The sequence below is a fragment of the Phocoena sinus genome, chromosome 18, assembly GCF_008692025.1.
Source record: "Phocoena sinus isolate mPhoSin1 chromosome 18, mPhoSin1.pri, whole genome shotgun sequence".
Taxonomy (NCBI): Eukaryota; Metazoa; Chordata; class Mammalia; order Artiodactyla; family Phocoenidae; genus Phocoena; species Phocoena sinus.
In genome coordinates, this window is record NC_045780.1 from 1900940 (window position 1) to 1915146 (window position 14207).

The window sequence follows — 14207 nt, forward strand, 5'->3', positions numbered from 1 at the left end:
CATCAAGGGGCAGCTTAGACGTCTGGTCCTAGAGACTCTTCCCCACGAAGGGAAGGTGTCCCCCTGCTGATGGCGGAGAGACCAGGAGGGAGGGTGTCCAAGGTGTATGGAGAGGAGGTGGGAGGAGGGCACATCCCCGCAGGGGCCTGAATGTGAGAGGCGACGTGGGCGTGGTCTGGGCCCCCAGGACCAAGGGCTGAAGGAGGCCAGTGAGCAAGGAGAACGGGGCCCAAGCTCCCAGCAGCAGGAGTGGAACCCGGGACTCCTCACGAGTTCCCCAGGCATATGGGGTCCAGTGGGACCAGAGCCAGTGCCTTGAAGACCAGTGACGCCACCAACACACCCCTGAGGACCAACCATAGGTCAAGGGGACTCCGCCTCCCAACATGAAGATATGCCAGTTCCCCCCTCCACCCGGATGCCTTCTTAGGGACATAAGCAGGGGAGCAGCTCCAGGAGACGGGCCCTTTAATCTGAGAGAGGCTGGGCACTGCTTAAAAGACTGTTTCAATGGTCTGATTCAAAGGCCAGTCTAATAGCAGTGCTTTGCATTTTCAGGCACGTCTGAGTTAAATGCACAGCGGGTGAGGTGTTTCAACCCCATCACACCTGTTGACCCCAGGTGGGTCTCTGGGTGGCACGTGAGCAGAGGGGACACGGACACCCTTTGAGGTCTGTCCAAATCCCACCACAGGACACTTCTTTGTGTCTGCTCATAAGTGGTCTGTGTTCCTGGGATCTGTTCAAAGCGTCCACTGACGTGCAAACATCTGATGCTACATAAATCAGCATCTCCAAAATATGTTGGACAGACCGGAGGTCTGACTTGGAGACCTTTCTGAGGAGCCGGTAAATCCCTTTTGGTGCCCGAAATGTTTCTCTGTGGATCCTCAAGGCCTTTTACGACGGCCTGATTTAGCACCTTCCTTTGTTTTCCTCTCACTCTCCACCCCCTCCCCCAGTAATCATCCCAGACTTTGTATAGACTGTTCCTGCTTTCCCAGGGGCGTTGCTTTCTGCAGGCTCTCAAATGAGAAGAAGACACCGACATGAATGAGCCTCAAACACCATATTAAGTGGCTCCAGGCACCTTCCGTGGAGCTCCGGGCCGGGGCCCGCAAGGGCTGTGCCGACCCTCACCCTGTTCTGCTCCTCTGAGCTCTGGGGTCAGGCTGAGCTGTGCAGCTGTGAGATGACAGAGAAGCGCGTCCCCTCTCGCTCAGCGCAGAGTCGGGCTGAGGCCTGCAGGTTTGGACTTGGAAGCCATCGGACTTGGAAGCCATCGGAGCTGGTGAGCAGGACGGAAAGGCCTGGCCACAGCCCTTCGCTCTCCATCCTGTTGCCTACAGTCCTGACCCTGCAGCGGGCAGACAGCAATAACCTATGGCCACGCACGGCTGTGGTAGCTCATCCTGGGAGATATTGCCCGAGACACACTGCTGTCCAGTGGAATTAATTTACACACAGGTCACTTGTGGACCAACGTTTTTATTCTTCTTCCATATGTCATACGATTTCCATGACTCCAGCATCTGGGAAAGTCTTCGTGGCTAACTGGGCATCCCGTGGGACAGGAGGGCAGGGGGCGTCCTGAGACGGAGTGAGAACAGATGGGGGTCTGCAGACGGAGCTTGAACTTGAGTGCTTCACAGTTCACATGGCTGAACACAGAACCCCACGGGGCATGTTCCTATAGGGAGCGAAACTGACAAGCTTCCCCGGGCCATGGGAGTTTCCCGTGTACTTGGCTGTCAGCGGTCTCGGTACGGGGCTCACGGACACACTTGCTTCACCCTCCTGTTCCTTTGCCAAGGGCAAGGCTTCAGCCCGGCTTCCCTGAACCCGGGGTTGCATGAAGGTGGCGATGCTATAAACAGGGAGAAAGGACTTGGCCTCGTTCTTGTTCTTTTTTAGCAGCCCTGTCTCTCCCCTGTAATTTCCCTTCTCCATTTAGCCAGTGCTGCAGCCACAGGAAGCCATGCTCGCCCAGCCAGCCGGCCCGGACCCTGGCCATCTGAAGCCTTCTGGTGTTTTGCAAAGATGTCGTCTCATCCCACACATGTCGCCTTCTGTGAAGGGCCAGGCCATGTGACACACAAGATGGGCCAAGCTGGGACTAGCACATGGGGAGCGTCGACTGGAGCTGAGTCCACCATGCGCTCGTTCTCAGACGTCACAGAACTGCAAGTGAGACGAGACAGCCAGGCTCTAAACTTACCCCGCGTGAGTGACCCCAGCAGCCCCAGGGCAATCTCTTCTCTCGTGAAGGAGGCCGCTCCCTGCCTTGGTGATTTGCCTTTAGATGTCAGATGAGGTGGAGAGGCGACTTCCCGCCTTTCACGACGATGTCGTGTTGTGTTGTGCTGTGCTGTGCTGTGTTGTGTCTCCCTGCCCGGCTGTCAGGGTCCAGCACCAGACTGTCCCTGGAAAGAGGGCAGCTATTCTTCTAACACTTTCTCTCTGGGTTGACTTCCCACTCGTTAAGGAGGGGTTGGCTGCGACCGTGCGGTTTCTTCGTCCAGTGGTCAGCAGTGGGGAGGCTCGGGGACAGAGTTCTCTCTCTCATTTCCCCAAGAGTCCAAGTTATCCTGCTGAGAACAAAAAAAGCACGTGGACCCCCAAAGAGTGCAAGTGGTGAGTGCGGTTTGCTTGATTCCCTGGGGCCGGAAGTGCCCACAGACGAGTCGGATGAGAACAGCGAAAAGCCATGCAGTCGCCCAAGGGGTGGGTTCTGTAGGGTGTCACATGTACAGATCCTCCCAAAGGGGCTACACCAGACATCCTGAAAATCATCCCGATGGCATCACCAACGAGGTGGCGTCTGGCTTCCTGAGAGGTGATGCTGGCTGTGCACACCAAGGATGGTGACATGGTGACATCGGTCACCAGCTTTGGCTCCAACGCTCCCCCAAAGTCCTGCAGCTGCCTCGGGACTGGGTTAAAAGTCTCGTTTTCAGATGGTACCTTTTGGGCCAACACTGATCAAGGCCTCACCGTCAATAAAATAGGGATGACAGCGTTCGCCTCGCACATTTATTGTGGAAATAAAGTCTGAAAACTAAGTGCTTCGTAAACAGCAGCTGCTGTGATGCTTATTCCACATTCTTCAGATCAGAATGCATTAACTACATTTTTCATTTTTCAGTTAGTGTTTATATTTTTATGTTGCATGTTTGAGATGCACCTGTCTTATTTCCAGCACTGAAAGGATAACAAACAATTGCAAGCATGAGGTTGAGGGTTGCCAGGTCACATACAGGATACCCAGTTAACTTTGATTTTTGGATGAAGAACAGAACATTGTTTAGTATAAGTATGTCCAAAAGATTGCATGGGATATACTTATACTGAGGAATTATCCATTGTTTTTCTGGAATTCAGTTTTACCTGGATTTTTATTTGCTAAATTTGGCCACTCCAGCCAGGTTAGGTGGAGCAGCGGTTAGTTTGGGAGTGACTGACGTATCTTAGGCGGGCACACCACTCAACACGTAGAATCTTCCCGAATCCAGAGCTCGGATACAGCCCTGGAGGGGTGAGAATGATGATGCACCTGCAAAGCCAGAGCAGGGCACGTCATAGCCTGCTGGGCTCCAGGACTCTCTGTGCTGTTTCCTCCAAGTAATTTGATTTTATTCGTAACTAAACAGTCTGCAACCGGGCAGGAGTTGTGGAGTCCATAAATGACCGGCTTCCATGAGGTCTGGATGACATACCCAAACCCCATGGGTTCGCCGAGGAAAGCAGGTCAGGCGGCAGAGTCAGGGTTAAAACTCAGGCTACTCTGATTCCAGAAGCCTTGCTCCAGATACCTGGGGAAAGACGTCTCAGAACCTGAGGCTGAGTGACTGTGTGAGACGCAGAAAATGAGTCCACCTCACATGGTGCTCTTTGAAAAATGGAGGACTTCGGTGATGGATCTGTGTGGGTGTGTAATTGTTTGTAACTTTTTATGTCTCTTATGTACCTCCAGGTAACACCTGGTGGCCAAGGAAATGCTTGTTGCAATATCCAAAAATGTCCAAGAAATGTCTACTAAGAGTTTTTGTTGGAACATATTTGTAACAATGAGATCTGCCCAATGAGGTGCTGTTCTTGTTGTGTTGGGTACAAAAATCAGTGCTGCGCACCTAAGATTTAACACATGAGTACAAATAATAAATTGTTAGGTCTCTGAAAGAAGAATAATCTGGTTTCTTACATGGGCTTACCCAGGTAGCCACTGTACCTGGCAATGCAAGGGTGGTTGAAAGTTTTACGGCCAACGAACAATAGAGCATTTGAACATAGGAGGCAATGATGTGGGAAACAGAAGAAAACGGGACCTGTTGAAGGAGAATCCGATGTCATCATTAGGATTCTACAAATGATCCCCCAGACAGGTCGAGGGAAAAATCTAGAATAAAAAACGAAAATTGAGAGAAGGCTGACTTACATCAAATAGTGATTTTAGCTCCAGGTTTTTAAATATTCTGTATCATATCTCAAATCTAATTGAAGTTTCCACTTTATAGTTTCTGGTGAAAAGAATAACCAGTCAGTCATGTTCCACAGTGCAGCACACAAGCTCCTGTATCCAGAAGTCTGCTGTTTCACTGTCCTCTGTAGATCTGGACACCCTTGACTTAACGGGGGAGGTATTTTGTTTTTGAGACAGAAGGACTTCACGTCGTCTACATGTCCTTTGGCTGCTGTTCTCGGTGCAGTGGTTTCCAACAGTCATGTCTGGGAAAAATGATGACACTGGCAGTCCTGCCCACTCACTGAAGCCAACACTGGTTCCAGTGGCTGCCCAAGTCAGGGTGGTTCTTCACGGTGTGACGGAGGAAAGGACAAAACCCCCATGATGTGCCTTGGACCCCAGCGATCAGTTTCACCATTCGAACACTTACCCAGGAATTGTTTCATTTATTTCTTCCGCAGGTATTCGCTAAGCACCTACTGGGTGCCATGCCTGTGTCAGGCACTAGGAAATGAGGAAGAAGACAGGCCTTTAACCAGCCTCCTAAGAGCTGGACGTTTGTCAGAGAAGACAGACGGTTATTGGTAAACAAACACGAAGAAGGTACCTCGAGTTTAAACAAACGACAGTAAAGGGAGACCATGGGGCTCTGCACTGGGTGGGCAGGAGGGGTTCTGTTAGAATCTGGTGGCCGGAGACAGCTTGCTGCTGGAACTCCAGGATTTAAAACATCTCTGAAAGGCTTTGGATCCATCTCAGCGTTACATACGCTCTCAGAATTCTTTCCTCCTAAGTGGCGTCTAACACTTTACTCGGTGACAAGCAGGTAACTCTGGACGTTTGGTGAGTTGAAAGGTCACCCACTGTTGGTTGGCTTCAGGCCCACGGCAAACCACCCTCGCTGATAAAACGGGTGCTGGCAGTTACCGTAGGAACAGCTCATAGAGCGTTTCGTCTTCGAGGCAGGTTCAGCGTCCCGATGAGGAGGCAGCATTGTCTTTAATCCACAGGAAGGAGAGGGGGAATTTCACACCGCTTCTGTGGTACTGCTGCCCAAGGGGCCCCTTTCCCGCTGCCCTCAATTTCCCTTTGTCTCTGATTCTGAGAAGAAGCCACCAGCTCCCCTACCTTTATTCCTCTGAAGAATTTTTCACCATTTTTATTTTATCACAGCTGTTCCAGGTTCAGAACCCTAACATTTTGGAAAACAAACTGTATTCAATGGCTGGAAAAGTCTGGGCCTTCCCAGATGAAAGGAACGGAGGACCTTCATTGATCAGGTCAATAACTCCTTAGCTTGATCTCGGGAAAGGATGTGCATTTCTCTCCAAACTCTGGAAAGCCCTTGAGGAACTTCTGAAAAGCGACAGGTGTGCATGAACCCCTTCAATTCTGGAGGACGGGCACGCCGGGTGAGGGATGCTTTCTGCAGTGCGTTCAAGGGGTTGAGCATTTTCTTCTAACCCTACAGGCCAAGTCAGGGAACTTTTCCCATTTCTCAGGCTCTTGTCACCTTCTCCCATCAGAAAAAAAAAGCTACGTTTCCTTGGAATTCTGGTGATGGTCCACACTCCTAAACGATTCTGACCGTTTTCAGCCGCTGCTGCTTCTACAAGGCAGGAAAATGGAAACTCTCACAAGCACCCCCCCTTCCCCTGCAACACACACACGCGCACACTCACACACGCACGCACTCAACACACATATGCATGCAGACACACACACAGAGCCTGATGTAATGAAAATCCCAAGGCTTCTCCCAAGCAAGGAGGGATCTCAGGTCATGGGCTTACTTTAAAACATGAACGACTATAATTTGTAGTATCTTGTACACAGTGGACAAACGTTTTTTAGTTTTAAATCTTCAAATATCTTCCTTCCAACAAACTCAAAACAATGTCATTTTTCTCTCTTCACTGTGGGGTCAGCAGAACCAGTATCACAGCTATTTCACAGTTGGGGAAACTCGCCCAGAAGCTGGTGGCTTCCCCTGGTGCTGTGTTGGTGGCAGTGTCAGGATCTGGGTTTCTAACCCAGCGGTCGGTGCCAGCAGGATCTGCGGCTTCCCTCAGTGTTAAGTTATACTTTATTTGGGGAGACGTTCAAGTTCCCCAATTCCACATGATTTTAGAAATCTAGACCAAAGAGCTCACCAGGCCATTTATTGTTTTGACCTCTTGAATTCCAAGCCTCTTGTTTTTTATTCTGTCGCGGAATCCAGGTGTTTCAGGGCTGGAGTTCAACCTAGGATTCAGATACTGTAACTCTCTGAGTCCCATCACTGAGATCTTCCAAAAACTACGATAGGAAATCTTTTTGGGGGGAGGACTTAGGGTGACCTGAGGATTTCTGTGCTGGACAACTTTGGGGCTTTTCCATGCTGTCAAGTCCTGCCTCAGCCTACAAGCCAGCCCGTGGAACTGCTGTGTCATGCTCATGACGAGCTGGTCTTCTCTTTTTTCCCCCTAATTAGTGACTCATAATTTATTTTGGTCTTGCGAATACACATTCTCAGGTTGTGGTGACATCCACAAACCATTTGACTGAATTCAGTAAAAATAAAGGAAAAGGGACCCCAAAGAACAAAAAGGATTCCATCAAGCACTGATTTGTACGGACATGATCACAGAGAGCTACTTTGTGTTTCCCCCTTTCTGACGAACATTTCAATATCATAAAGACCAATGATTTAATTATTCAAGTGGACCCTTGTGTCCCATGTCTTTGCCCCACAAGATGTGTTTGTCATGAAAGGGCGCTTAATTTTTAGCATGATTAAAATACTAAACACTCGAATTAAACATTTTCATGAGGGTTTATCTCCTACAAAAAACATTCTGTTTCCTTGACACTGGAGCGCGTGTTTCATTAACGATCATAAATAGTTTACAATTTAAGAAGAAAAGGTAGTAACTTACCCTGGCTTTGAAAGGGTTTTGCGCTACAGCTTGTTATTGGCTGTGGGTTGCTGAGGTCAAAGGTCAGAACTTGGCAGATGCTGGTGGGGAAGCTTTTGGTCTCTGCCTCCTGGTTTGTGGATGTGATAATGCAGGAAGGAAGAAGGGGACAGGTGGTGACCTGCAAGTGCCCAGACCTCTCTGCCCAAGGACGGCTGTCCCTCACCTTTCACCGAAGCTTCCAGGAGCGTGCATTTTGATTTTGGGGCAAGGGTTTTATTTACTCACAAGGCACAGAGGGAGGACGCCAAACTCTGGACCGCTGTCTTGAAGCTGTGACGCTGTGCAGCCCTGAGGGCATGCTTCACCTCTTCTGGAGAGAAAGTTGTCTTTTGTGACACATTGCTGTGCAATTTGTGAAAGAAAAAAATAAGAAAGGCTGGTAACTTCTCCGTGCCGTCGGGCGGCAGCCGGAAGGTTCCCCAGCAGAGGGTGATGCGCTTGACAGGGCTTTGAAGACAACCTCCCGAGAGGCATCGGGCCACACGAGGGAGGCTGCCCTCCAGTCGGTGCCGGTCTCTCTCCTTGTGTTTCTCTTTCATCCTCGGGGTATCTTCTCCCTGCAGTGTGGACGGAGGCCACTGCCCACAATGAGCCCCTTGTCTCCCCCGAGGGCTCCCTCCCAGCTCCAGGTGACGGGAGGGGCTTTACCCTCAGTTCAAGGGCAGCAAAACTCAACACTTGCCGAGAGAAACCGCTGAACTGGAAATCAGTTATCAGACACTCTCCTCTTTAGTGATAAAAGGTCGGAGAGGAACCGCCTCTCCTCTCACTAAATAACCTTGGAAAACTGCAGAGAAGGTGCTGACTTTTCTTTCTGTCTCCCAGGTTTACAGCTCAAGGCTCAGATCTTGGTAAAGACCCACCAGGTGAAATTTTGTTTTCCTGGACTGAATGGGGAACTTCCTGAAAGTCTAAACAAGTATGACTCGTTTTCAGAATGTTCTAAAGTTTTAGAAAAGTTCAGCTTGGTAATTTACCAAGAGGGACAACTCAGACAGCATAATATTTCTGTGATCACACACCCACTGCTCCACGAGCCCTGAACCTCACCCCGATATTAGCTCTGGGGGCATTGGCTTCCTTCCCACATCTGGGTCAGCATCTCCCCCTGACTCTCAGCCTCCTTCTTCCACTTTCCTTTCGTGCTCCAGGGGCCTCTCGAGCTGTCACGTGTGGTCACTCCTGAACCCGTGCCCATGGTACTAAGTCATAAGGACACAGCTGGCAGATGCCAGGACCCCGTGACGGCCGTACTTGCAGCTGACAGTTTTCAGGAACTTGAATTTTAAGGCTAATAACAAAGAGAGTCAGAATCTTTAAAATAACACAATGGTGTCAATAATTTGTGTATTTCCTGCTAACCGTGTCTGATGATTTTGGGTCCGTGTTGAACCGGGGCTGAGCCTAGGAGTGTGCGTCCAAAAGGTCACCCCAAAGGAGGGACCTCCAGGCTGAGATGTGAAGGGACGCTGAGGGTTCACTGGGCGAGGCTGGGGAAGAGCAGTGCAGGGCCTGGAGGTGGAGGGAGTACCGCCCATCCGAGGACCCAGAGGACCCACGGGAGGGATGCGGAGAGGCCGGGAGCCTGATCCCTCAGGGCCCTGGAGGCCACAGGAAGGAGTCTGAACTTTGTCCTCAGAGCAGAAAGGAATCTGTGCCTGGTCTCAGCTCCAGGCTTGGAGCCCCAGGTTACTAGCTAAAGGAGTACCTACGGACAAGTGTTCTTCCTGGGTCAACACAAAAAAGGGGAGTTGTATCCCTTTGAAGTTTACCCAGCGGGGTGAGGGCCGGCGGATAGTCTGGTGTCCTGAGGTCTCAGACACGCCACACACCCAGCGTTCAGATCATTTCTTCAGTTGGGCATGTAAATAAACGGACTGATACACAGGCTTGTCTGGGGCCGAGGCCCCTCGGCTCTGGCTCCCGGTCTCGGCCGCAAGCAGCTCAGGATCTGGGCTGGAGTGTCCCAAGAGATGTTTGAGTGATAAATGGCAAAGGCTTCATGCGGGAATGCCGGGAAAGTTTGGGTAGATGATGTTTTTCAAGAAATCTTAGAACCTGAGTAGAAGGGGTTTTGTCGAGGGCTGCTGGGTTTTAAAAGCAAGGAGATGAACGGTGTCCTGTGTGTGGACACAAATTAAAGATACATGAACAGTACATATAAACCACGTAAGGGGCTTTAACATACGCAAAGAAAGCATTTTAAAAACACTTTTTGGAACAAGGATTTCTGAGCCATAGAACTTTCATGCAGTTCTGCACCCAAAAGGCATGTCTTTTTTTTTTTTTTAACCAGCATTATGTGACAATCTTTATTTCAACAAATAAGTGCACTATAAAAAAATTGGACCTGAAATGTAAAAAAAGCAGCCAAAAATAAATATGTTTACACAGTATTGTAGAAATTATACAAAAGCGTGTTAAAATTCTCAGGACAAACCAAAACATGTCCAATTGTGCAAAGGCTCTTCCCTTGCCAGAAACGGGAATAAAGCTGAGGACCCAGTTTGGTTTCACTGCTGAAAAATGTACAAAATAACTTAGAAAAACCAGTCGAGGTCAAACGTGGTTTGACCCAACGTTGAGTCTCCATTGTCGGAAACAAAAGATTTGGTTTTTTCGGCTTCAGAGAAATCTGATCAGAATCCGAGCCACACAGGTGGGCGGTGGGGGGGGGGGGGGCGGCAGGACCTGCAGGTGTCAAGCTGAGCGGTTCTTATGGGGAGGGGAGGGGGGGCAGAGACGGAGTGGGGACCACAGAGGGGAGGGGCCACGAAGACTCACTCCTCCCAAACAGGAAGAAAAGCCACGGGCCAAAGGACAGGGCAACGACAAAATAGTAACCTTCTCCTACGGGTGGTTTCCGGATCCAAGTCCACCTGTGAAGAGTCAGATGGCGGGTTGAATGTGCTGAAATGTGTTTGGACTACAAATCGGTACCGGTAATCGTCTGGAATTGTCAGCCTCGATTATCTGGGTCGTCTTCTCAATTTTCCGCCCCCTTTTCCAGGACAGGTCTATCTGAAGAGCTCAGCCAGGGTTCATACGGCCTCACCATCATCAGGAACAATATTGAAATGCCTCTATTAAGCCAATAAGAAACGGTCTGACACCATCCTTCTCTGCTGAGGTTTGGAAACCAAACGTGATAGGTTAAGTGGTAGAAGATACACACATGGTTGTATAATAAACACCAGATTATTACAAGCACGTGGGTTAAATATTTAAAGTATGCTCAGGCCAAGGGTAAGGTCAGAATACCTCTACAGTGGGTTCAATTGCAGGGTCTTGGTGTTTAGCCAGGGTGGGGTTAAAATAATTGGCATGTTCCGAACAGCCTGGGAGGAAGCCAGAGGAAACATGCTTTCAGGAGGTTATGTGGTAGAATGAGGGCCGGTGCCCTGAGGGGAACTTGGGTGTCTAGGACGTGAGCTTCTCCTCTTGCGAGGGAACCTCGCCAGGTCCACTTGGGAGAAACACGGAGGCTACGCAGGTGGGTGGGTGTCTCTCCTGTGGTTCCTATGTTTGGGGTCACAGCTCTCTTAGAGAAACTAATAGAAACAATGACTGTTTCTTCAGAAGACACATGTGCAGAACATGGACACGCACGTCTGCGCTTATAATTCAGGGACTCGGGAGTGGATGGTGAGGTCTGTGAAGGCAGGTGCACTGCCTGCAACCAGCATCGTATCTGGCACGTAGGAGGTGCTCAACTATGTCCACTCAACAGATAAAGGAGTGAATTCAGCAAACAAATGTCTGTTGAAGGCCTCCATGTGTCAGGAGCAGGTCAGGTGAGATGGTCCACAGCTGAGACCGTGATACACGAGGTGGTGATGACTACTAAGGAGGAATGAAGCAGGAGAGAGGCCTGGGCAGCCTGGGGTCGTGGGCGGGACGGCCATTGTAAGTGGTGGCTGGAGAGAACCGCACTGCGAAGGTGACCCTCGAGGACGGGCCTGGGGGAAGTGAGGACGCGGCCCTCGGCGCCTCGTGAACGGCTGGATGGAGGCGGGGGACAGGAGCTGGGGTTTGCTGGGCGACTGCGTGATGGGCTCTGCCACAGCCACCAAAGACACCAGTCGGCGCCCCAGGGAGCCTCCACCCAGAGCTCCAGACAGGGGTGCCTGGGGGTGGGGATGCGTGGAAGTATCGCCGAACCTCTAGGCATAGTGAGTCCTGCAAACAAGCTCAACTTTGGAAATAAACAGCAGTGGACGTGGCCTGTTGCCTTGGAGGTGTTTGTGATTCCTTGGGACAGCCTTGGACGGACAAGCGAAGAGGATGCAGCACCAGACTCAGGAATCGTGTGCTCTGTTGACTCACCCGGATCTGTCCCGCGTCAGCTGCCCTGCCTGTTTTGCTCTTTGATTTTCTCTCAGCTGCAGTAGAAAATGGACAACATTAGGGAAATCTGTGTAATATTAGCGATCGTAAAGAGAGACGCGTGGATCAGAATGAACCCTGGGTAATCAACTCGGGAAATTTTTAGCAGTAAAGGTAGTATTCGTTTCACCTAACTCTAATATGTTTGCATTTCCTTTGTACTTAGGGAACAGAATCATTTGAAAAGCTTGGATGGGCACTTTGGAACGCCAATAGAACTAGAAGAAAGGACTTCCATATCAGGATGCTTTGTCGTATTACTGGCCAATCTTGGGCGTGTCAGAAATAATGTATAAAGGTGTTTTCCTAAGAGCTTTACACCTATGACACGCAGCTTTCAACATCATTGGCTGAGACGTGACGCCAAAGATCGAATCCAAACAAATCGCGTTTGACACGAGTTTTACGGAGAAGCCATAGAGACAAATGCTCAAGCCCTATGTGCTTTAACACTCAAACATTGTATTGTCTAGAAAAAATGAACACTTGGCTGTCTTTGCTAAGTGTAGATTTCTAGTGAAGTGTTTATTTAAGAAATAGTTATCAAGCGCCTACCATGTAGAAGTGTCTGTCTAGACACTGATGTATGAGGAAGTTGATTAGATGACTTTTAAATTAAAAGTTTCTTTGAGAGTCCTTTTCCCCATGTATAACTCTATCTCATTTTTAAAAGCAAAGCTGCAATCGTGATCCTCTCATTCACTGACTCAGGGGTTTCCAAACTTTCTTGGCTCACGGCACCCTTAGAGTTTCACTCATTTTTTCATGGCACACTCCTGGGCCCAAAGAAGTGCCTAACGGTTTTGTTTGCTAAGTAGTTAGGTCCAAATAACCTAAGTATTTATGTCCTAAAAGTAGCCATTTGCAAAAATACTGCACATAAATCGAAAGAAAGAAAAATATCTTTATTTCATTCTTAAACAGCCTCAGTTAGCTGCTAATGGCACCACGCAGCCTCTCAGACTTGGAGTCACACTGGCCTCTGCCACTCTTATTTCCGATCTGTGCGGATTTTCCCATTGTACTTGCTTTTTTATCACCACAGTTGAAACCCAGCTTCGCAAAGATACAACACGTTGAAATACATGTGATGTGATTTCACGCCGAAACTGCGAACTCCCCCTTGGGCTCGCGGTGTGTGCAGCGTGCAAACAGGTCTGTACTATCCTGTGTTTCTTCCTCAAAAAATTAAATCTCCCCCAATGTCCCTGATGATACTGGCGTCTTGGGGAACAACGTTTGGGAACCATGTGCATACATTTATTCTACTTACGTTAACTGAACATTTCTTTAATGTATGATTCAGTGTAACAGCTTCTGAAGCAATAATAATACCGAAGGATACGTTCCACTGAGGACAGCGTGTCCGGAGCATTGTTGGGGAAGCCAAGTGCCTCCTGGCAGGGCTGTTCCACAGAACTTTCTGTGAGGATGCATTGTTCTCTATGTGTGCCCTCCAGGACCACGGGCCTGGTCATTAGAGCCACCCAGAACTTGAAATGTGCACATTGTAACTGAAGAACAGAATTTTTGTTTTATTGACTTTAATTAAATAATTAATTGATTGATTTTTATTTCTTTTTAAAATATCTCCTTATGTTATTGGTTTTGTTTATTTTTATTAGAGTGTAGTTGATTTACAATGTTGTGTTAGTTTCTGCTGTACGGCAAAGTGAATCAGTTATACATATACATATAGCCACTCTTTTTTTAGGTTCCTTTCCCCTATAGGCCATCACAGAATATTGAGTAGAGTTCCCTGTGCTGCACAGTAGGCCCTTATTAGTTATCTATTTCATATATAGTAGTGTGTATATGTCAATCCCAATCTCCCAATTTATCCCTCCACCCCTCCCCCCTCTGGTAGCCATAAGTTTGTTTTCTACATCTGTGACTCTCAGCCATAAAAAAGAATGAAATGACGCCATTTGCAGCAACATGGATGGCCCTGGAGATGATCATACTAAGTGAAGGAAGTCAGACAGAGGAAGACAGATATCATATATCGCTTATATGTGGAATCTAAAAAATGATAGAAATGAACTTATTTACAAAACAGAAATAGTCACAGATGTAGAAGACTTTAATTAATTTAAATTTAAATAATCACACATAGCTGATGGCTAAGATATTGGACACCACAATGAAACTTTCTCAGGTTTTAGTTTCTTGGTATGATGTAAGGTGAAATATGTCCTACATTAGAGATATTTTATTTATATTAAATTCATAAGGTTATTGCTGAATGAACCAAGGTTGCATTTATTTATTATATGCATTCAGAATGCGTGTGTGAAAGCTGGCATTGGGCTCACTGAGAATCACTGAAAAAGGTAATCATTTGAATTCTTGTAGGATTTAGGAAGATGTAACCAGAGTCATCATCGACCACGTGCAAA

The 14207-nt window shown here is 48.4% G+C and overlaps 1 protein-coding gene across 1 annotated transcript in view; it reads left to right on the top strand.

The window, feature by feature from the left end:
- Positions 1-13398, top strand: part of LOC116743338 — a 149377-nt gene extending 135979 nt beyond the window's left edge. Inside the window, exon 6 of the transcript XR_004346739.1 lies at positions 11975-13398. The gene's annotated coding sequence lies outside the window, so the exon portion shown is untranslated. The remainder of the gene's footprint in view (positions 1-11974) is intronic.
- Positions 13399-14207: the final 809 nt, after the last annotated feature.